The 16296-nt window shown below is 48.1% G+C and overlaps 60 non-coding genes across 60 annotated transcripts; 14 read left to right on the top strand and 46 right to left on the bottom strand.

Annotated features, from left to right (window-relative positions):
- Positions 1–281: 281 nt before the first annotated feature.
- Positions 282–353, bottom strand: Trnaq-cug (transfer RNA glutamine (anticodon CUG)). The gene has a single exon. It is a non-coding gene; the product is annotated as a tRNA-Gln (tRNA).
- A 40-nt stretch (positions 354–393) lies between these two features.
- Trnav-aac (transfer RNA valine (anticodon AAC)) lies at positions 394–466 on the bottom strand. The gene has a single exon. It is a non-coding gene; the product is annotated as a tRNA-Val (tRNA).
- A 91-nt stretch (positions 467–557) lies between these two features.
- On the top strand, positions 558–630 carry Trnav-cac (transfer RNA valine (anticodon CAC)). The gene has a single exon. It is a non-coding gene; the product is annotated as a tRNA-Val (tRNA).
- A 268-nt stretch (positions 631–898) lies between these two features.
- Positions 899–970, bottom strand: Trnaq-cug (transfer RNA glutamine (anticodon CUG)). The gene has a single exon. It is a non-coding gene; the product is annotated as a tRNA-Gln (tRNA).
- Positions 971–1311: 341 nt separating this feature from the next.
- On the bottom strand, positions 1312–1384 carry Trnam-cau (transfer RNA methionine (anticodon CAU)). Its single transcript has one exon. It is a non-coding gene; the product is annotated as a tRNA-Met (tRNA).
- Positions 1385–1515: 131 nt separating this feature from the next.
- Trnaq-cug (transfer RNA glutamine (anticodon CUG)) lies at positions 1516–1587 on the bottom strand. Its single transcript has one exon. It is a non-coding gene; the product is annotated as a tRNA-Gln (tRNA).
- A 40-nt stretch (positions 1588–1627) lies between these two features.
- Positions 1628–1700, bottom strand: Trnav-aac (transfer RNA valine (anticodon AAC)). The gene has a single exon. It is a non-coding gene; the product is annotated as a tRNA-Val (tRNA).
- A 91-nt stretch (positions 1701–1791) lies between these two features.
- On the top strand, positions 1792–1864 carry Trnav-cac (transfer RNA valine (anticodon CAC)). The gene has a single exon. It is a non-coding gene; the product is annotated as a tRNA-Val (tRNA).
- Positions 1865–1928: 64 nt separating this feature from the next.
- Positions 1929–2001, bottom strand: Trnam-cau (transfer RNA methionine (anticodon CAU)). The gene has a single exon. It is a non-coding gene; the product is annotated as a tRNA-Met (tRNA).
- A 131-nt stretch (positions 2002–2132) lies between these two features.
- Positions 2133–2204, bottom strand: Trnaq-cug (transfer RNA glutamine (anticodon CUG)). The gene has a single exon. It is a non-coding gene; the product is annotated as a tRNA-Gln (tRNA).
- Positions 2205–2566: 362 nt separating this feature from the next.
- On the bottom strand, positions 2567–2638 carry Trnaq-cug (transfer RNA glutamine (anticodon CUG)). Its single transcript has one exon. It is a non-coding gene; the product is annotated as a tRNA-Gln (tRNA).
- A 657-nt stretch (positions 2639–3295) lies between these two features.
- On the bottom strand, positions 3296–3368 carry Trnav-aac (transfer RNA valine (anticodon AAC)). The gene has a single exon. It is a non-coding gene; the product is annotated as a tRNA-Val (tRNA).
- A 91-nt stretch (positions 3369–3459) lies between these two features.
- Trnav-cac (transfer RNA valine (anticodon CAC)) lies at positions 3460–3532 on the top strand. The gene has a single exon. It is a non-coding gene; the product is annotated as a tRNA-Val (tRNA).
- Positions 3533–3800: 268 nt separating this feature from the next.
- On the bottom strand, positions 3801–3872 carry Trnaq-cug (transfer RNA glutamine (anticodon CUG)). Its single transcript has one exon. It is a non-coding gene; the product is annotated as a tRNA-Gln (tRNA).
- A 40-nt stretch (positions 3873–3912) lies between these two features.
- Positions 3913–3985, bottom strand: Trnav-aac (transfer RNA valine (anticodon AAC)). Its single transcript has one exon. It is a non-coding gene; the product is annotated as a tRNA-Val (tRNA).
- Positions 3986–4076: 91 nt separating this feature from the next.
- Trnav-cac (transfer RNA valine (anticodon CAC)) lies at positions 4077–4149 on the top strand. Its single transcript has one exon. It is a non-coding gene; the product is annotated as a tRNA-Val (tRNA).
- Positions 4150–4213: 64 nt separating this feature from the next.
- Positions 4214–4286, bottom strand: Trnam-cau (transfer RNA methionine (anticodon CAU)). The gene has a single exon. It is a non-coding gene; the product is annotated as a tRNA-Met (tRNA).
- Positions 4287–4417: 131 nt separating this feature from the next.
- On the bottom strand, positions 4418–4489 carry Trnaq-cug (transfer RNA glutamine (anticodon CUG)). Its single transcript has one exon. It is a non-coding gene; the product is annotated as a tRNA-Gln (tRNA).
- Positions 4490–4529: 40 nt separating this feature from the next.
- On the bottom strand, positions 4530–4602 carry Trnav-aac (transfer RNA valine (anticodon AAC)). The gene has a single exon. It is a non-coding gene; the product is annotated as a tRNA-Val (tRNA).
- A 228-nt stretch (positions 4603–4830) lies between these two features.
- Positions 4831–4903, bottom strand: Trnam-cau (transfer RNA methionine (anticodon CAU)). The gene has a single exon. It is a non-coding gene; the product is annotated as a tRNA-Met (tRNA).
- Positions 4904–5034: 131 nt separating this feature from the next.
- Trnaq-cug (transfer RNA glutamine (anticodon CUG)) lies at positions 5035–5106 on the bottom strand. The gene has a single exon. It is a non-coding gene; the product is annotated as a tRNA-Gln (tRNA).
- A 40-nt stretch (positions 5107–5146) lies between these two features.
- Trnav-aac (transfer RNA valine (anticodon AAC)) lies at positions 5147–5219 on the bottom strand. The gene has a single exon. It is a non-coding gene; the product is annotated as a tRNA-Val (tRNA).
- A 91-nt stretch (positions 5220–5310) lies between these two features.
- Trnav-cac (transfer RNA valine (anticodon CAC)) lies at positions 5311–5383 on the top strand. The gene has a single exon. It is a non-coding gene; the product is annotated as a tRNA-Val (tRNA).
- A 64-nt stretch (positions 5384–5447) lies between these two features.
- On the bottom strand, positions 5448–5520 carry Trnam-cau (transfer RNA methionine (anticodon CAU)). The gene has a single exon. It is a non-coding gene; the product is annotated as a tRNA-Met (tRNA).
- Positions 5521–5763: 243 nt separating this feature from the next.
- Trnav-aac (transfer RNA valine (anticodon AAC)) lies at positions 5764–5836 on the bottom strand. The gene has a single exon. It is a non-coding gene; the product is annotated as a tRNA-Val (tRNA).
- Positions 5837–5927: 91 nt separating this feature from the next.
- Trnav-cac (transfer RNA valine (anticodon CAC)) lies at positions 5928–6000 on the top strand. The gene has a single exon. It is a non-coding gene; the product is annotated as a tRNA-Val (tRNA).
- Positions 6001–6380: 380 nt separating this feature from the next.
- On the bottom strand, positions 6381–6453 carry Trnav-aac (transfer RNA valine (anticodon AAC)). Its single transcript has one exon. It is a non-coding gene; the product is annotated as a tRNA-Val (tRNA).
- A 91-nt stretch (positions 6454–6544) lies between these two features.
- Positions 6545–6617, top strand: Trnav-cac (transfer RNA valine (anticodon CAC)). The gene has a single exon. It is a non-coding gene; the product is annotated as a tRNA-Val (tRNA).
- Positions 6618–6885: 268 nt separating this feature from the next.
- Positions 6886–6957, bottom strand: Trnaq-cug (transfer RNA glutamine (anticodon CUG)). Its single transcript has one exon. It is a non-coding gene; the product is annotated as a tRNA-Gln (tRNA).
- Positions 6958–6997: 40 nt separating this feature from the next.
- Positions 6998–7070, bottom strand: Trnav-aac (transfer RNA valine (anticodon AAC)). The gene has a single exon. It is a non-coding gene; the product is annotated as a tRNA-Val (tRNA).
- A 91-nt stretch (positions 7071–7161) lies between these two features.
- On the top strand, positions 7162–7234 carry Trnav-cac (transfer RNA valine (anticodon CAC)). The gene has a single exon. It is a non-coding gene; the product is annotated as a tRNA-Val (tRNA).
- A 380-nt stretch (positions 7235–7614) lies between these two features.
- Positions 7615–7687, bottom strand: Trnav-aac (transfer RNA valine (anticodon AAC)). Its single transcript has one exon. It is a non-coding gene; the product is annotated as a tRNA-Val (tRNA).
- A 228-nt stretch (positions 7688–7915) lies between these two features.
- Trnam-cau (transfer RNA methionine (anticodon CAU)) lies at positions 7916–7988 on the bottom strand. Its single transcript has one exon. It is a non-coding gene; the product is annotated as a tRNA-Met (tRNA).
- A 131-nt stretch (positions 7989–8119) lies between these two features.
- Positions 8120–8191, bottom strand: Trnaq-cug (transfer RNA glutamine (anticodon CUG)). Its single transcript has one exon. It is a non-coding gene; the product is annotated as a tRNA-Gln (tRNA).
- A 341-nt stretch (positions 8192–8532) lies between these two features.
- Trnal-caa (transfer RNA leucine (anticodon CAA)) lies at positions 8533–8605 on the bottom strand. Its single transcript has one exon. It is a non-coding gene; the product is annotated as a tRNA-Leu (tRNA).
- Positions 8606–8736: 131 nt separating this feature from the next.
- On the bottom strand, positions 8737–8808 carry Trnaq-cug (transfer RNA glutamine (anticodon CUG)). Its single transcript has one exon. It is a non-coding gene; the product is annotated as a tRNA-Gln (tRNA).
- A 40-nt stretch (positions 8809–8848) lies between these two features.
- Trnav-aac (transfer RNA valine (anticodon AAC)) lies at positions 8849–8921 on the bottom strand. Its single transcript has one exon. It is a non-coding gene; the product is annotated as a tRNA-Val (tRNA).
- A 544-nt stretch (positions 8922–9465) lies between these two features.
- On the bottom strand, positions 9466–9538 carry Trnav-aac (transfer RNA valine (anticodon AAC)). Its single transcript has one exon. It is a non-coding gene; the product is annotated as a tRNA-Val (tRNA).
- A 91-nt stretch (positions 9539–9629) lies between these two features.
- On the top strand, positions 9630–9702 carry Trnav-cac (transfer RNA valine (anticodon CAC)). Its single transcript has one exon. It is a non-coding gene; the product is annotated as a tRNA-Val (tRNA).
- Positions 9703–10082: 380 nt separating this feature from the next.
- Positions 10083–10155, bottom strand: Trnav-aac (transfer RNA valine (anticodon AAC)). The gene has a single exon. It is a non-coding gene; the product is annotated as a tRNA-Val (tRNA).
- A 91-nt stretch (positions 10156–10246) lies between these two features.
- Trnav-cac (transfer RNA valine (anticodon CAC)) lies at positions 10247–10319 on the top strand. The gene has a single exon. It is a non-coding gene; the product is annotated as a tRNA-Val (tRNA).
- Positions 10320–10587: 268 nt separating this feature from the next.
- On the bottom strand, positions 10588–10659 carry Trnaq-cug (transfer RNA glutamine (anticodon CUG)). Its single transcript has one exon. It is a non-coding gene; the product is annotated as a tRNA-Gln (tRNA).
- Positions 10660–10699: 40 nt separating this feature from the next.
- Positions 10700–10772, bottom strand: Trnav-aac (transfer RNA valine (anticodon AAC)). Its single transcript has one exon. It is a non-coding gene; the product is annotated as a tRNA-Val (tRNA).
- Positions 10773–11316: 544 nt separating this feature from the next.
- Positions 11317–11389, bottom strand: Trnav-aac (transfer RNA valine (anticodon AAC)). The gene has a single exon. It is a non-coding gene; the product is annotated as a tRNA-Val (tRNA).
- Positions 11390–11480: 91 nt separating this feature from the next.
- Trnav-cac (transfer RNA valine (anticodon CAC)) lies at positions 11481–11553 on the top strand. The gene has a single exon. It is a non-coding gene; the product is annotated as a tRNA-Val (tRNA).
- Positions 11554–11821: 268 nt separating this feature from the next.
- Positions 11822–11893, bottom strand: Trnaq-cug (transfer RNA glutamine (anticodon CUG)). The gene has a single exon. It is a non-coding gene; the product is annotated as a tRNA-Gln (tRNA).
- A 40-nt stretch (positions 11894–11933) lies between these two features.
- Trnav-aac (transfer RNA valine (anticodon AAC)) lies at positions 11934–12006 on the bottom strand. Its single transcript has one exon. It is a non-coding gene; the product is annotated as a tRNA-Val (tRNA).
- Positions 12007–12233: 227 nt separating this feature from the next.
- On the bottom strand, positions 12234–12306 carry Trnam-cau (transfer RNA methionine (anticodon CAU)). Its single transcript has one exon. It is a non-coding gene; the product is annotated as a tRNA-Met (tRNA).
- Positions 12307–12713: 407 nt separating this feature from the next.
- Trnav-cac (transfer RNA valine (anticodon CAC)) lies at positions 12714–12786 on the top strand. The gene has a single exon. It is a non-coding gene; the product is annotated as a tRNA-Val (tRNA).
- Positions 12787–12850: 64 nt separating this feature from the next.
- Positions 12851–12923, bottom strand: Trnam-cau (transfer RNA methionine (anticodon CAU)). Its single transcript has one exon. It is a non-coding gene; the product is annotated as a tRNA-Met (tRNA).
- A 544-nt stretch (positions 12924–13467) lies between these two features.
- Trnam-cau (transfer RNA methionine (anticodon CAU)) lies at positions 13468–13540 on the bottom strand. The gene has a single exon. It is a non-coding gene; the product is annotated as a tRNA-Met (tRNA).
- Positions 13541–13671: 131 nt separating this feature from the next.
- Positions 13672–13743, bottom strand: Trnaq-cug (transfer RNA glutamine (anticodon CUG)). Its single transcript has one exon. It is a non-coding gene; the product is annotated as a tRNA-Gln (tRNA).
- A 40-nt stretch (positions 13744–13783) lies between these two features.
- On the bottom strand, positions 13784–13856 carry Trnav-aac (transfer RNA valine (anticodon AAC)). Its single transcript has one exon. It is a non-coding gene; the product is annotated as a tRNA-Val (tRNA).
- A 228-nt stretch (positions 13857–14084) lies between these two features.
- Positions 14085–14157, bottom strand: Trnam-cau (transfer RNA methionine (anticodon CAU)). Its single transcript has one exon. It is a non-coding gene; the product is annotated as a tRNA-Met (tRNA).
- Positions 14158–14288: 131 nt separating this feature from the next.
- Trnaq-cug (transfer RNA glutamine (anticodon CUG)) lies at positions 14289–14360 on the bottom strand. Its single transcript has one exon. It is a non-coding gene; the product is annotated as a tRNA-Gln (tRNA).
- A 40-nt stretch (positions 14361–14400) lies between these two features.
- Trnav-aac (transfer RNA valine (anticodon AAC)) lies at positions 14401–14473 on the bottom strand. Its single transcript has one exon. It is a non-coding gene; the product is annotated as a tRNA-Val (tRNA).
- A 91-nt stretch (positions 14474–14564) lies between these two features.
- Positions 14565–14637, top strand: Trnav-cac (transfer RNA valine (anticodon CAC)). Its single transcript has one exon. It is a non-coding gene; the product is annotated as a tRNA-Val (tRNA).
- Positions 14638–15180: 543 nt separating this feature from the next.
- On the top strand, positions 15181–15253 carry Trnav-cac (transfer RNA valine (anticodon CAC)). The gene has a single exon. It is a non-coding gene; the product is annotated as a tRNA-Val (tRNA).
- Positions 15254–15521: 268 nt separating this feature from the next.
- Positions 15522–15593, bottom strand: Trnaq-cug (transfer RNA glutamine (anticodon CUG)). Its single transcript has one exon. It is a non-coding gene; the product is annotated as a tRNA-Gln (tRNA).
- A 341-nt stretch (positions 15594–15934) lies between these two features.
- On the bottom strand, positions 15935–16007 carry Trnam-cau (transfer RNA methionine (anticodon CAU)). The gene has a single exon. It is a non-coding gene; the product is annotated as a tRNA-Met (tRNA).
- Positions 16008–16296: the final 289 nt, after the last annotated feature.

The following is a 16296-nucleotide window of genomic DNA, read 5'->3' as shown; positions in this document are numbered from 1 at the left end:
CCGGGCGGAATCATTGTTGAGTTGCTAGTTTTGTAATAGGCGTCAAACATTTGATTCACTGCGGCTTTTAAAAGCCTTGCCCTATGTGAGGATCGAACTCACGACCTTCAGATTATGAGACTGACGCGCTGCCTACTGCGCTAACAAGGCACTGTGCCCTACTCCGATGCATTTCAGAAGAACGTTCTTAATACAATGTCTTCTTGCAAATGACTAAAATATTTGATGTGCCGTTGCTTCCAAACGCCCAATAGGTGCTTCCGAGGCACAAATAACGGCACAGGTTCCACCGAGACTTGAACTCGGATCGCAGGATTCAGAGTCCTGAGTGCTAACCATTACACCATGGAACCTACAGAGGCTCTTCCGAGGTTCGCTTCGCGGAAACATCAATGATTCCGCCCGGGCTCGAACCGCGGACCTTGCGCGTGTTAAGCGCACGTGATAACCACTATACTACGGAATCTGGCAACTAAAAAGCGACATGTTTTTGCTTTTTTCTCTAACTATTTTAGCCTTGTATTTCTTTCCTTCGTCATAGGTTCCAAAATTCATTGGATTCCGTAGTGTAGCGGTTATCACGTGCGCTTCACACGCGCAAGGTCCCCGGTTCGAGCCCGGGCGGAATCATTGTTGAGTTGCTAGTTTTGTAATAGGCGTCAAACATTTGATTCACTGCGGCTTTTAAAAGCCTTGCCCTGTGTGTGGATCGAACTCACGACCTTCAGATTATGAGAATTACCTGCTGCCTACTGCGCTAACAAGGCGCTGTGCCCTAATCTGATGCATTTCAGAAGAACGTTGTTATTACAATGTCTTCTTGCAAATGACTGAAATATTTGAAGTGCCGTTGCTTCCAAACGCCCAATAGGTGCTTCCGAGGCACAACTAACGGCACAGGTTCCACCGAGACTTGAACTCGGATCGCAGGATTCAGAGTCCTGAGTGCTAACCATTACACCATGGAACCTACAGAGGCTCTTCCGAGGTTCGCTTCGCGGAAACATCAATGATTCCGCCCGGGCTCGAACCGGGGACCTTGCGCGTGTTAAGCGCACGTGATAACCACTAAAATACGGAATCTGGCAATTAAAAAGCGACATGTTTTTGCTTTTTTCTCTAGCTATTTTAGCCTTGTATTTCTTTCCTTCGTCATAGGTTCCAAAATTCATTGGATTCCGTAGTGTAGCGGTTATCACGTGCGCTTCACACGCCCAAGGTCCCCGGTTCGAGCCCGGGCGGAATCATTGTTGAGTTGCTAGTTTTGTAATAGGCGTCAAACATTTGATTCACTGCGGCTTTTAAAAGCCTTGCCCTATGTGAGGATCGAACTCACGACCTTCAGATTATGAGACTGACGCGCTGCCTACTGCGCTAACAGGGCACTGTGCCCTAATCTGATGCATTTCAGAAGAACGTTGTTATTACAATGTCTTCTTGCAAATGACTAAAATATTTGAAGTGCCGTTGCTTCCAAACGCCCAATAGGTGCTTCCGAGGCACAAATAACGGCACAGGTTCCACCGAGACTTGAACTCGGATCGCAGGATTCAGAGTCCTGAGTGCTAACCATTACACCATGGAACCTACAGAGGCTCTTCCGAGGTTCGCTTCGCGGAAACATCAATGATTCCGCCCGGGCTCGAACCGGGGACCTTGCGCGTGTTAAGCGCACGTGATAACCATTAAACTACGGAATCTGGCAACTAAAAAGCGACATGTTTTTGCTTTTTTCTCTAGCTATTTTAGCCTTGTATTTCTTTCCTTCGTCATAGGTTCCAAAATTCATTGGATTCCGTAGTGTAGCGGTTATCACGTGCGCTTCACACGCGCAAGGTCCCCGGTTCGAGCCCGGGCGGAATCATTGTTGAGTTGCTAGTTTTGTAATAGGCGTCAAAAATTTGATTCACTGCGGCTTTTAAAAGCCTTGCCCTGTGTGAGGATCGAACTCACGACCTTCAGATTATGAGACTGACGCGCTGCCTACTGCGCTAACAAGGCACTGTGCCCTAATCCGATGCATTTCAGAAGAACGTTCTTAATACAATGTCTTCTTGCAAATGACTAAAATATTTGAAGTGCCGTTGCTTCCAAACGCCCAATAGGTGCTTCCGAGGCACAAATAACGGCACAGGTTCCACCGAGACTTGAACTCGGATCGCAGGATTCAGAGTCCTGAGTGCTATCCATTACACCATGGAACCTACAGAGGCTCTTCCGAGGTTCGCTTCGCGGAAACATCAATGATTCCGCCCGGGCTCGAACCGGGGACCTTGCGCGTGTTAAGCGCCGGAATCATTGTTGAGTTGCTAGTTTTGTAATAGGCGTCAAACATTTGATTCACTGCGGCTTTTAAAAGCCTTGCCCTGTGTGAGGATCGAACTCACGACCTTCAGATTATGAGACTGACGCGCTGCCTTCTGCGCTAACAAGGCACTGTGCCCCAAACCGATGCATTTCAGAAGAACGTTGTTATTACAATGTCTTCTTGCAAATGACTAAAATATTTGAAGTGCTGTTGCTTCCAAACGCCCAATAGGTGCTTCCGAGGCACAACTAACGGCACAGGTTCCACCGAGACTTGAACTCGGATCGCAGGATTCAGAGTCCTGAGTGCTAACCATTACACCATGGAACCTACAGAGGCTCTTCCGAGGTTCGCTTCGCGGAAACATCAATGATTCCGCCCGGGCTCGAACCGGGGACCTTGCGCGTGTTAAGCGCACGTGATAACCACTAAAATACGGAATCTGGCAACTAAAAAGCGACATGTTTTTGCTTTTTTCTCTAGCTATTTTAGCCTTGTATTTCTTTCCTTCGTCATAGGTTCCAAAATTCATTGGATTCCGTAGTGTAGCGGTTATCACGTGCGCTTCACACGCCCAAGGTCCCCGGTTCGAGCCCGGGCGGAATCATTGTTGAGTTGCTAGTTTTGTAATAGGCGTCAAACATTTGATTCACTGCGGCTTTTAAAAGCCTTGCCCTATGTGAGGATCGAACTCACGACCTTCAGATTATGAGACTGACGCGCTGCCTACTGCGCTAACAAGGCATTGTGCCCTACTCCGATGCATTTCAGAAGAACGTTCTTAATACAATGTCTTCTTGCAAATGATTAAAATATTTGAAGTGCCGTTGCTTCCAAACGCCCAATAGGTGCTTCCGAGGCACAACTAACGGCACAGGTTCCACCGAGACTTGAACTGGGATCGCAGGATTCAGAGTCCTGAGTGCTAACCATTACACCATGGAACCTACAGAGGCTCTTCCGAGGTTCGCTTCGCGGAAACATCAATGATTCCGCCCGGGCTCGAACCGCGGACCTTGCGCGTGTTAAGCGCACGTGATAACCACTATACTACGGAATCTGGCAACTAAAAAGCGACATGTTTTTGCTTTTTTCTCTAACTATTTTAGCCTTGTATTTCTTTCCTTCGTCATAGGTTCCAAAATTCATTGGATTCCGTAGTGTAGCGGTTATCACGTGCGCTTCACACGCGCAAGGTCCCCGGTTCGAGCCCGGCCGGAATCATTGTTGAGTTGCTAGTTTTGTAATAGGCGTCAAATATTTGATTCACTGCGGCTTTTAAAAGCCTTGCCCTGTGTGCGGATCGAACTCACGACCTTCAGATTATGAGACTGACGCGCTGCCTACTGCGCTAACAGGGCACTGTGCCCTAATCTGATGCATTTCAGAAGAACGTTGTTATTACAATGTCTTCTTGCAAATGACTAAAATATTTGAAGTGCCGTTGCTTCCAAACGCCCAATAGGTGCTTCCGAGGCACAAATAACGGCACAGGTTCCACCGAGACTTGAACTCGGATCGCAGGATTCAGAGTCCTGAGTGCTAACCATTACACCATGGAACCTACAGAGGCTCTTCCGAGGTTCGCTTCGCGGAAACATCAATGATTCCGCCCGGGCTCGAACCGGGGACCTTGCGCGTGTTAAGCGCACGTGATAACCATTAAACTACGGAATCTTGCAACTAAAAAGCGACATGTTTTTGCTTTTTTCTCTAGCTATTTTAGCCTTGTATTTCTTTCCTTCGTCATAGGTTCCAAAATTCATTGGATTCCGTAGTGTAGCGGTTATCACGTGCGCTTCACACGCGCAAGGTCCCCGGTTCGAGCCCGGGCGGAATCATTGTTGAGTTGCTAGTTTTGTAATAGGCGTCAAAAATTTGATTCACTGCGGCTTTTAAAAGCCTTGCCCTGTGTGAGGATCGAACTCACGACCTTCAGATTATGAGACTGACGCGCTGCCTACTGCGCTAACAAGGCACTGTGCCCTAATCCGATGCATTTCAGAAGAACGTTCTTAATACAATGTCTTCTTGCAAATGACTAAAATATTTGAAGTGCCGTTGCTTCCAAACGCCCAATAGGTGCTTCCGAGGCACAAATAACGGCACAGGTTCCACCGAGACTTGAACTCGGATCGCAGGATTCAGAGTCCTGAGTGCTAACCATTACACCATGGAACCTACAGAGGCTCTTCCGAGGTTCGCTTCGCGGAAACATCAATGATTCCGCCCGGGCTCGAACCGGGGACCTTGCGCGTGTTAAGCGCACGTGATAACCACTATACTACGGAATCTGGCAACTAAAAAGCGACATGTTTTTGCTTTTTTCTCTAGCTATTTTAGCCTTGTATTGCTTTCCTTCGTCATAGGTTCCAAAATTCATTGGATTCCGTAGTGTAGCGGTTATCACGTGCGCTTCACACGCGCAAGGTCCCCGGTTCGAGCACGGGCGGAATCATTGTTCAGTTGCTAGTTTTGTAATAGGCGTCAAACATTTGATTCACTGCGGCTTTTAAAAGCCTTGCCCTGTGTGAGGATCGAACTCACGACCTTCAGATTATGAGACTGACGCGCTGCCTACTGCGCTAACAAGGCACTGTGCCCTAATCCGATGCATTTCAGAAGAACGTTGTTATTACAATGTCTTCTTGCAAATGACTAAAATATTTGAAGTGCCGTTGCTTCCAAACGCCCAAAAGGTGCTTCCGAGGCACAACTAACGGCATAGGTTCCACCGAGACTTGAACTCGGATCGCAGGATTCAGAGTCCTGAGTGCTAACCATTACACCATGGAACCTACAGAGGCTCTTCTGAGGTTCGCTTCGCGGAAACATCAATGAATCCGTCCGGGCTTGAACCGGGGACCTTGCGCGTGTTAAGCGCACGTGATAACCACTACACTACGGAATCTGGCAACTAAAAAGCGACATGTTTTTGCTTTTTTCTCTAGCTATTTTAGCCTTGTATTGCTTTCCTTCGTCATAGGTTCCAAAATTCATTGGATTCCGTAGTGTAGCGGTTATCACGTGCGCTTCACACGCGCAAGTTCCCCGGTTCGAGCCCGGGCGGAATCATTGTTGAGTTGCTAGTTTTGTAATAGGCGTCAAACATTTGATTCACTGCGGCTTTTAAAAGCCTTGCCCTGTGTGAGGATCGAACTCACGACCTTCAGATTATGAGACTGACGCGCTGCCTACTGCGCTAACAAGGCACTGTGCCCTAATCAGATGCATTTCAGAAGAACGTTGTTATTACAATGTCTTCTTGCAAATGACTAAAATATTTCAAGTGCCGTTGCTTCCAAACGCCCAATAGGTGCTTTCGAGGCACAAATAACGGCACAGGTTCCACCGAGACTTGAACTCGGATCGCAGGATTGAGAGTCCTGATTGCTAACCATTACACCAAGGAACCTACAGAGGCTCTTCCGAGGTTCGTTTCGCGGAAACATCAATGATTCCGCCCGGGCTCGAACCGGGGACCTTGCGCGTGTTAAGCGCACGTGATAACCACTACACTACGGAATCTGGCAGCTAACAAGCGACATGTTTTTGCTTTTTTCTCTAGCTGTTTTAGCCTTGTATTGCTTTCCTTCGTCATCGGTTCCAAAATTCATTGGATTCCGTAGTGTAGCGGTTATCACGTGCGCTTCACACGCGCAAGGTCCCCGGTTCGAGCCCGGGCGGAATCATTGTTGAGTTGCTAGTTTTGTAATAGGCGTCAAACATTTGATTCACTGCGGCTTTTAAAAGCCTTGCCCTGTGTGAGGATCGAACTCACGAACTTCAGATTATGAGACTGACGCGCTGCCTACTGCGCTAACAAGGCACTGTGCCCTAATCAGATGCATTTCAGAAGAACGTTGTTATTACAATGTCTTCTTGCAAATGACTAAAATATTTCAAGTGCCGTTGCTTCCAAACGCCCAATAGGTGCTTTCGAGGCACAACTAACGGCACAGGTTCCACCGAGACTTGAACTCGGATCGCAGGATTCAAAGTCCTGATTGCTAACCATTACACCAAGGAACCTACAGAGGCTCTTCCGAGGTTCGTTTCGCGGAAACATCAATGATTCCGCCCGGGCTCGAACCGGGGACCTTGCGCGTGTTAAGCGCACGTGATAACCACTACACTACGGAATCTGGCAACTAACAAGCGACATGTTTTTGCTTTTTTCTCTAGCTGTTTTAGCCTTGTATTGCTTTCCTTCGTCATCGGTTCCAAAATTCATTGGATTCCGTAGTGTAGCGGTTATCACGTGCGCTTCACACGCGCAAGGTCCCCGGTTCGAGCCCGGGCGGAATCATTGTTGAGTTGCTAGTTTTGTAATAGGCGTCAAACATTTGATTCACTGCGGCTTTTAAAAGCCTTGCCCTGTGTGAGGATCGAACTCACGACCTTCAGATTATGAGACTGACGCGCTGCTTAATGCGCTAACAAGGCACTGTGCCCTAATCCGATGCATTTCAGAAGAACGTTGTTATTACAATGTCTTCTTGCAAATGACTAAAATATTTCAAGTGCCGTTGCTTCCAAACGCCCAATGGGTGCTTCCGAGGCACAACTAATGGCACAGGTTCCACCGAGACTTGAACTCGGATGGCAGGATTCAGAGTCCTGAGTGCTAACCATTACACCATGGAACCTACAGAGGCTCTTCCGAGGTTCGCTTCGCGAAAACATCAATGATTCCGCCCGGGCTCGAACCGGGGACCTTGAGCGTGTTAAGCGCACGTGATAACCACTACACTACGGAATCTGGCAACTAACAAGCGACATGTTTTTGCTTTTTTCTCTAGCTGTTTTAGCCTTGTATTGCTTTCCTTCGTCATCGGTTCCAAAATTCATTGGATTCCGTAGTGTAGCGGTTATCACGTGCGCTTCACACGCGCAAGGTCCCCGGTTCGAGCCCGGGCGGAATCATTGTTGAGTTGCTAGTTTTGTAATAGGCGTCAAACATTTGATTCACTGCGGCTTTTAAAAGCCTTGCCCTGTGTGAGGATCGAACTCACGACCTTCAGATTATGAGACTGACGCGCTGCTTACTGCGCTAACAAGGCACTGTGCCCTAATCCGATGCATTTCAGAAGAACGTTGTTATTACAATGTCTTCTTGCAAATGACTAAAATATTTCAAGTGCCGTTGCTTCCAAACGCCCAATAGGTGCTTCCGAGGCACAACTAACGGCACAGGTTCCACCGAGACTTGAACTCGGATGGCAGGATTTAGAGTCCTGAGTGCTAACCATTACACTATGGAACCTACGGAGGCTCTTCCGAGGTTTGCTTCGCGGAAACATCAATGATTCCGCCCGGGCTCGAACCGGGGACCTTGCGCGTGTTAATCGCACGTGATAACCACTACACTACGGAATCTGGCAACTAACAAGCGACATGTTTTTGCTTTTTTCTCTAGCTATTTTAGCCTTGTATTGCTTTCCTTCGTCATAGGTTCCAAAATTCATTGGATTCCGTAGTGTAGCGGGTGTCACGTGCGCTTCACACGCGCAATGTCCCCGGTTCGAGCCCGGGCGGAATCATTGTTGAGTTGCTAGTTTTGTAATAGGCGTCAAACATTTGATTCACTGCGGCTTTTAAAAGCCTTGCCCTGTGTGAGGATCGAACTCACGACCTTCAGATTATGAGACTGACGCGCTGCCTACTGCGCTAACAAGGCACTGTGCCCTAATCCGATGCATTTCAGAAGAACGTTGTTATTACAATGTCTTCTTGCAAATGACTAAAATATTTGAAGTGCCGTTGCTTCCAAACGCCCAATAGGTGCTTCCGAGGCACAACTAACGGCATAGGTTCCACCGAGACTTGAACTCGGATCGCAGGATTCAGAGTCCTGAGTGCTAACCATTACACCATGGAACCTACAGAGGCTCTTCTGAGGTTCGCTTCGCGGAAACATCAATAAATCCGTCCGGGCTTGAACCGGGGACCTTGCGCGTGTTAAGCGCACGTGATAACCACTACACTACGGAATCTGGCAACTAAAAAGCGACATGTTTTTGCTTTTTTCTCTAGCTGTTTTAGCCTTGTATTGCTTTCCTTCGTCATAGGTTCCAAAATTCAGTGGATTCCGTAGTGTATCGGTTATCACGTGCGCTTCACACGCGCAAGTTCCCCGGTTCGAGCCCGGGCGGAATCATTGTTGAGTTGCTAGTTTTGTAAGAGGCGTCAAACATTTGATTCACTGCGGCTTTTAAAAGCCTTGCCCTGTGTGAGGATCGAACTCACGACCTTCAGATTTTGAGACTGACGCGCTGCCTACTGCGCTAACAAGGCACTGTGCCCTAATCAGATGCATTTCAGAAGAACGTTGTTATTACAATGTCTTCTTGCAAATGACTAAAATATTTCAAGTGCCGTTGCTTCCAAACGCCCAATAGGTGCTTTCGAGGCACAAATAACGGCACAGGTTCCACCGAGACTTGAACTCGGATGGCAGGATTCAGAGTCCTGAGTGCTAACCATTACACCATGGAACCTACAGAGGCTCTTCCGAGGTTCGCTTCGCGAAAACATCAATGATTCCGCCTGGGCTCGAACCGGGGACCTTGCGCGTGTTAAGCGCACGTGATAACCACTACACTACGGAATCTGGCAACTAACAACCGACATGTTTTTGCTTTTTTCTCTAGCTATTTTAGCCTTGTATTGCTTTCCTTCGTCATAGGTTCCAAAATTCATTGGATTCCGTAGTGTAGCGGTTATGACGTGCGCTTCACACGCGCAAGGTCCCCGGTTCGAGCCCGGGCGGAATCATTGTTGAGTTGCTAGTTTTGTAATAGGCGTCAAACATTTGATTCACTGCGGCTTTTAAAAGCCTTGCCCTGTGTGAGGATCGAACTCAAGACCTTCAGATTATGAGACTGACGCGCTGCCTACTGCGCTAACAAGGCACTGTGCCCTAATCCGATGCATTTGAGAAGAACGTTGTTATTACAATGTCTTCTTGCAAATGACTAAAATATTTCAAGTGCCGTTGCTTCCAAACGCCCAATAGGTGCTTTCGAGGCACAACTAACGGCACAGGTTCCACCGAGACTTGAACTCGGATCGCAGGATTCAGAGTCCTGATTGCTAACCATTACACCAAGGAACCTACAGAGGCTCTTCCGAGGTTCGTTTCGCGGAAACATCAATGATTCCGCCCGGGCTCGAACCGGGGACCTTGCGCGTGTTAAGCGCACGTGATAACCACTACACTACGGAATCTGGCAACTAACAAGCGACAGGTTTTTGCTTTTTTCTCTAGCTGTTTTAGCCTTGTATTGCTTTCCTTCGTCATCGGTTCCAAAATTCATTGGATTCCGTAGTGTAGCGGTTATCACGTGCGCTTCACACGCGCAAGGTCCCCGGTTCGAGCCCGGGCGGAATCATTGTTGAGTTGCTAGTTTTGTAATAGGCGTCAAACATTTGATTCACTGCGGCTTTTAAAAGCCTTGCCCTGTGTGAGGATCGAACTCACGACCTTCAGATTATGAGACTGACGCGCTGCTTACTGCGCTAACAAGGCACTGTGCCCTAATCCGATGCATTTCAGAAGAACGTTGTTATTACAATGTCTTCTTGCAAATGACTAAAATATTTCAAGTGCCGTTGCTTCCAAACGCCCAATAGGTGCTTTCGAGGCACAACTAACGGCACAGGTTCCACCGAGACTTGAACTCGGATCGCAGGATTCAGAGTCCTGATTGCTAACCATTACACCAAGGAACCTACAGAGGCTCTTCCGAGGTTCGTTTCGCGGAAACATCAATGATTCCGCCCGGGCTTGAACCGGGGACCTTGCGCGTGTTAAGCGCACGTGATAACCACTACACTACGGAATCTGGCAACTAACAAGCGACATGTTTTTGCTTTTTTCTCTAGCTGTTTTAGCCTTGTATTGCTTTCCTTCGTCATCGGTTCCAAAATTCATTGGATTCCGTAGTGTAGCGGTTATCACGTGCGCTTCACACGCGCAAGGTCCCCGGTTCGAGCCCGGGCGGAATCATTAATGAGTTGCTAGTTTTGTAATAGGCGTCAAACATTTGATTCACTGCGGCTTTTAAAAGCCTTGCCCTGTGTGAGGATCGAACTCACGACCTTCAGATTATGGGACTGACGCGCTGCTTACTGCGCTAACAAGGCACTGTGCCCTAATCCGATGCATTTCAGAAGAACGTTGTTATTACAATGTCTTCTTGCAAATGACTAAAATATTTCAAGTGCCGTTGCTTCCAAACGCCCAATAGGTGCTTCCGAGGCACAACTAACGGCACAGGTTCCACCGAGACTTGAACTCGGATGGCAGGATTCAGAGTCCTGAGTGCTAACCATTACACCATGGAACCTACAGAGGCTCTTCCGAGGTTCGCTTCGCGAAAACATCAATGATTCCGCCCGGGCTCGAACCGGGGACCTTGCGCGTGTTAAGCGCACGTGATAACCACTACACTACGGAATCTGGCAACTAACAACCGACATGTTTTTGCTTTTTTCTCTAGCTATTTTAGCCTTGTATTGCTTTCCTTCGTCATAGGTTCCAAAATTCATTGGATTCCGTAGTGTAGCGGTTATGACGTGCGCTTCACACGCGCAAGGTCCCCGGTTCGAGCCCGGGCGGAATCATTGTTGAGTTGCTAGTTTTGTAATAGGCGTCAAACATTTGATTCACTGCGGCTTTTAAAAGCCTTGCCCTGTGTGAGGATCGCACTCACGACCTTCAGATTATGAGACTGACGCGCTGCCTACTGCGCTAACAAGGCACTGTGCCCTAATCCGATGCATTTCAGAAGAACGTTGTTATTACAATGTCTTCTTGCAAATGACTAAAATATTTCAAGTGCCGTTGCTTCCAAACGCCCAATAGGTGCTTTCGAGGCACAACTAACGGCACAGGTTCCACCGAGACTTGAACTCGGATCGCAAGATTCAGAGTCCTGATTGCTAACCATTACACCATCGAACCTACAGAGGCTCTTCCGAGGTTCGCTTCGCGGAAACATCAATGATTCCGCCCGGGCTCGAACCGGGGACCTTGCGCGTGTTAGGCGCACGTTATAACCACTACACTACGGAATCTGGCAACTAACAAGCGACATGTTTTTGCTTTTTTCTCTAGCTGTTTTAGCCTTGTATTGCTTTCCTTCGTCATCGGTTCCAAAATTCATTGGATTCTGTAGTGTAGCGGTTATCACGTGCGCTTCACACGCGCAAGGTCCCCGGTTCGAGCCCGGGCGGAATCATTGTTGAGTTGCTAGTTTTGTAATAGGCGTCAAACATTTGATTCACTGCGGCTTTTAAAAGCCTTGCCCTGTTTGAGGATCGCACTCACGACCTTCAGATTATGAGACTGACGCGCTGCCTACTGCGCTAACAAGGCACTGTGCCCTAATCCGATGCATTTCAGAAGAACGTTGTTATTACAATGTCTTTTTGCAAATGACTAAAATATTTCAAGTGCCGTTGCTTCCAAACGCCCAATAGGTGCTTCCGAGGCACAACTAACGGCACAGGTTCCACCGAGACTTGAACTCGGATCGCAGGATTCAGAGTCCTGAGTGCTAACCATTACACCATGGAACCTACAGAGGCTCTTCCGAGGTTCGCTTCGCAGAAACATCAATGATTCCGCCCGGGCTCGAACCGGGGACTTTGCACGTGTTAAGTGCACGTGATAACCACTACACTACGGAATCTGGCAACTAACAAGCGACATGTTTTTGCTTTTTTCTCTAGCTATTTTAGCCTTGTATTGCTTTCCTTCATCATAGGTTCCAAAATTCATTGGATTCCGTAGTGTAGCGGTTATCACGTGCGCTTCACACGCGCAAGGTCCCCGGTTCGAGCCCGGCGGAATCATTGTTGAGTTGCTAGTTTTGTAATAGGCGTCAAACATTTGATTCACTGCGGCTTTTAAAAGCCTTGCCCTGTGTGAGGATCGAACTCACGACCTTCAGATTATGAGACTGACGCGCTGCCTACTGCGCTAACAAGGCACTGTGCCCTAATCCGATGCATTTCAGAAGAACGTTGTTATGACAATGTCTTCTTGCAAATGACTAAAATATTTCAAGTGCCGTTGCTTCCAAACGCCCAATAGGTGCTTCCGAGGCACAACTAACGGCACAGGTTCCACCGGGACTTGAATTCGGATGGCAGGATTCAGAGTCCTCAGTGCTAACCATTACACCATGGAACCTACAGAGGCTCTTCCGAGGTTCGCTTCGCGGAAACATTAATGATTCCGCCCGGGCTCGAACCGGGGACCTTGCGCGTGTTAAGAGCACGTGATAACCACTACACTACGGATTCTGGCAACTAACAAGGGACATGTTTTTGCTTTGTTCTCTAGCTATTTTAGCCTTGTATTGCTTTCCTTCGTCATAGGTTCCAAAATTCATTGGATTCCGTAGTGTAGCGGTTATCACGTGCGCTTCACACGTGCAAGGTCCCCGGTTCGAGCCCGGGCGGAATCATTGTTGAGTTGCTAGTTTTGTAATAGGCGTCAAACATTTGATTCACTGCGGCTTTTAAAAGCCTTGCCCTGTGTGAGGATCGAACTCACGACCTTCAGATTATGAGACTGACGCGCTGCCTACTGCGCTAACAAGGCACTGTGCCCTAATCCGATGCATTTCAGAAGAACGTTGTTATTACAATGTCTTCTTGCAAATGACTAAAATATTTCAAGTGCCGTTGCTTCCAAACGCCCAATAGGTGCTTCCGAGGCACAACTAACGCCACAGGTTCCACCGGGACTTGAATTCGGATGGCAGGATTCAGAGTCCTCAGTGCTAACCATTACACCATGGAACCTACAGAGGCTCTTCCGAGGTTCGCTTCGCGGAAACATTAATGATTCCGGCCGGGCTCGAAGCGGGGACCTTGCGCGTGTTAAGAGCACGTGATAACCACTACACTACGGATTCTGGCAACTAACAAGGGACATGTTTTTGCTTTTTTCTCTAGCTATTTTAGCCTTGTATTGCTTTCCTTCGTCATAGGTTCCAAAATTCATTGGATTCCATAGTGTAGCGGTTATCACGTGCGCTTCACACGTGCAAGGTCCCCGGTTCGAGCCCGGGCGGAATCATTGTTGAGTTGCTAGTTTTGTAATAGGCGTCAAACATTTGATTCACTGCGGCTTTTAAAAGCCTTGCCCTGTGTGAGGATCGAACTCACGACCTTCAGATTATGAGACTGACGCGCTGCCTACTGCGCTAACAAGGCACTGTGCCCTAATCCGATGCATTTCAAAAGAACGTTGTTATTACAATGTCTTCTTGCAAATGACTAAAATATTTCAAGTGCCGTTGCTTCCAAACGCCCAATAGGTGCTTCCGAGGCACAACTATCGGCACAGGTTCCACCGAGACTTGAACTCGGATCGCAGGATTCAGAGTCCTGAGTGCTAACCATTACACCATGGAACCTACAGAGGCTCTTCCGAGGTTCGCTTCGCGGAAACATTAATGATTCCGCCCGGGCTCGAACCGGGGACCTTGCGCGTGTTAAGAGCACGTGATAACCACTACACTACGGAATCTGGCAACTAACAAGCGACATGTTTTTGCTTTTTTCTTTAGCTATTTTAGCCTTGTATTGCGTTCCTTCGTCATAGGTTCCAAAATTCATTGGATTCCGTAGTATAGCGGTTATCACGTGCGCTTCACACGTGCAAGTTCCCCGGTTCGAGCCCAGGCGGAATCATTGTTGAGTTGCTAGTTTTGTAATAGGCGTCAAACATTTGATTCACTGCGGCTTTTAAAAGCCTTGCCCTGTGTGAGGATCGAACTCACGACCTTCAGATTATGAGACTGACGCGCTGCCTACTGCGCTAACAAGGCACTGTGCCCTAATCCGATGCATTTCAGAAGAACGTTGTTATTACAATGTCTTCTTGCAAATGACTAAAATATTTGAAGTGCCGTTGCTTCCAAACGCCCAATAGGTGCTTCCGAGGCACAACTAACGGCACAGGTTCCACCGAGACTTGAACTCGGATCGCAGGATTCAGAGTCCTGAGTGCTAACCATTACACCATGGAACCTACAGAGGCTCTTCCGAGGTTCGCTTCGCGGAAATATCAATGATTCCGCCCGGGCTCGAACCGGGGACCTTGCGCGTGTTAAGCGCACGTGCTAACCACTACACTACGGAATCTGGCAACTAACAAGCGACATGTTTTTGGTTTTTTCTCTAGCTATTTTAGCCTTGTATTGCTTTTCTTCGTCATAGGTTCCAAAATTCATTGGATTCCGTAGTGTAGCGATTATCACGTGCGCTTCACACGCGCAAGGTCCCCGGTTCGAGCCCGGGCGGAATCATTGTTGAGTTGCTAGTTTTGTAATAGGCGTTAAACATTTGATTCACTGCGGCTTTTAAAAGCCTTGCCCTATGTGAGGATCGAACTCACGACCTTCAGATTATGAGACTGACGCGCTGCCTACTGCGCTAACAAGGCACTGTGCCCTAATCCGATGCATTTGAGAAGAACGTTGTTATTACAATGTCTTCTTGCAAATGACTAAAATATTTCAAGTGCCGTTGCTTCCAAACGCCCAATAGGTGCTTTCGAGGCACAACTAACGGCACAGGTTCCACCGAGACTTGAACTCGGATCGCAGCATTCAGGGTCCTGATTGCTAACCATTACACCATGGAACCTACAGAGGTTCTTCCGAGGTTCGCTTCGCGGAAACATCAATGATTCCGCCCGGGCTCGAACCGGGGACCTTGCGCGTGTAAGCGCACGTGATAACAACTACACTACGGAATCTGGCATCTAACAAGCGACATGTTTTTGCTTTTTTCTCTTGCTGTTTTAGCCTTGTATTGCTTTCCTTCGTCATCGGTTCCAAAATTCATTGGATTTCGTAGTGTAGCGGTTATCACGTGCGCTTCACACGCGCAAGGTCCCCGGTTCGAGCCCGGGCGGAATCATTGTTGAGTTGCTAGTTTCGTAATAGGCGTCAAACATTTGATTCACTGCGGCTTTTAAAAGCCTTGCCCTGTGTGAGGATCGAACTCACGACCTTCAGATCATGAGACTGACGCGCTGCCTACTGCGCTAACAAGGCACTGCGCCCTAATCCGATGCATTTTAGAAGAACGTTGTTATTACAATGTCTTCTTGCAAACGACTAAAATATTTCAAATGCCGTTGCTTCCAAACGCCCAATAGGTGCTTCCGAGGCACAACTAACGGCACAGGTTCCACCGAGACTTGAACTCGGATCGCAGGATTCAGAGTCCTGAGTGCTAACCATTACACCATGGAACCTACAGAGGCTCTTCCGAGGTTCGCTTCGCGGAAACATCAATGATTCCGCCCGGGCTCCAACCGGGGACCTTGCGCGTGTTAAGCGCACGTGGTAACCAATACACTACGGAATCTGGCAACTAACAAGCGACATGTTTTTGCTTTTTTCTCTAGCTATTTTAGCCTTGTATTGCTTTCCTTCGTCATAGGTTCAAATATTCATTGGATTCCGTAGTGTAGCGGTTATCACGTGCGCTTCATACGCGCAAGGTCCCCGGTTCGAGCCCAGGCGGAATCATTGTTGAGTTGCTAGTTTTGTAATAGGCGCCAAACAATTGATTCACTGCGGCTTTTAAAAGCCTTGCCCTGTGTGAGGATCGAACTCACGACCTTCAGATTATGAGACTGACGCGCTGCCTACTGCGCTAACAAGGCACTGTGCCCTAATCCGATGCATTTCAGAAGAACGTTGTTATTACAATGTCTTCTTGCAAATGACTAAAATATTTCAAGTGCCGTTGCTTCCAAACGCCCAATAGGTGCTTCCGAGGCACAACTAACGGCACAGGTTCCACCGGGACTTGAATTCGGATGGCAGGATTCAGAGTCCTCAGTGCTAACCATTACACCATGGAACCTACAGAGGCTCTTCCGAGGTTCGCTTCGCGGAAACATTAATGATTCCGCCCGGGCTCGAAGCGGGGACCTTGCGCGTGTTAAGAGC

The sequence above is a fragment of the Hydractinia symbiolongicarpus genome, chromosome 7 (assembly GCF_029227915.1).
Source record: "Hydractinia symbiolongicarpus strain clone_291-10 chromosome 7, HSymV2.1, whole genome shotgun sequence".
Classification (NCBI taxonomy): domain Eukaryota; kingdom Metazoa; phylum Cnidaria; class Hydrozoa; order Anthoathecata; family Hydractiniidae; genus Hydractinia; species Hydractinia symbiolongicarpus.
This window is presented reverse-complemented; position numbering and strand designations above follow the sequence as displayed.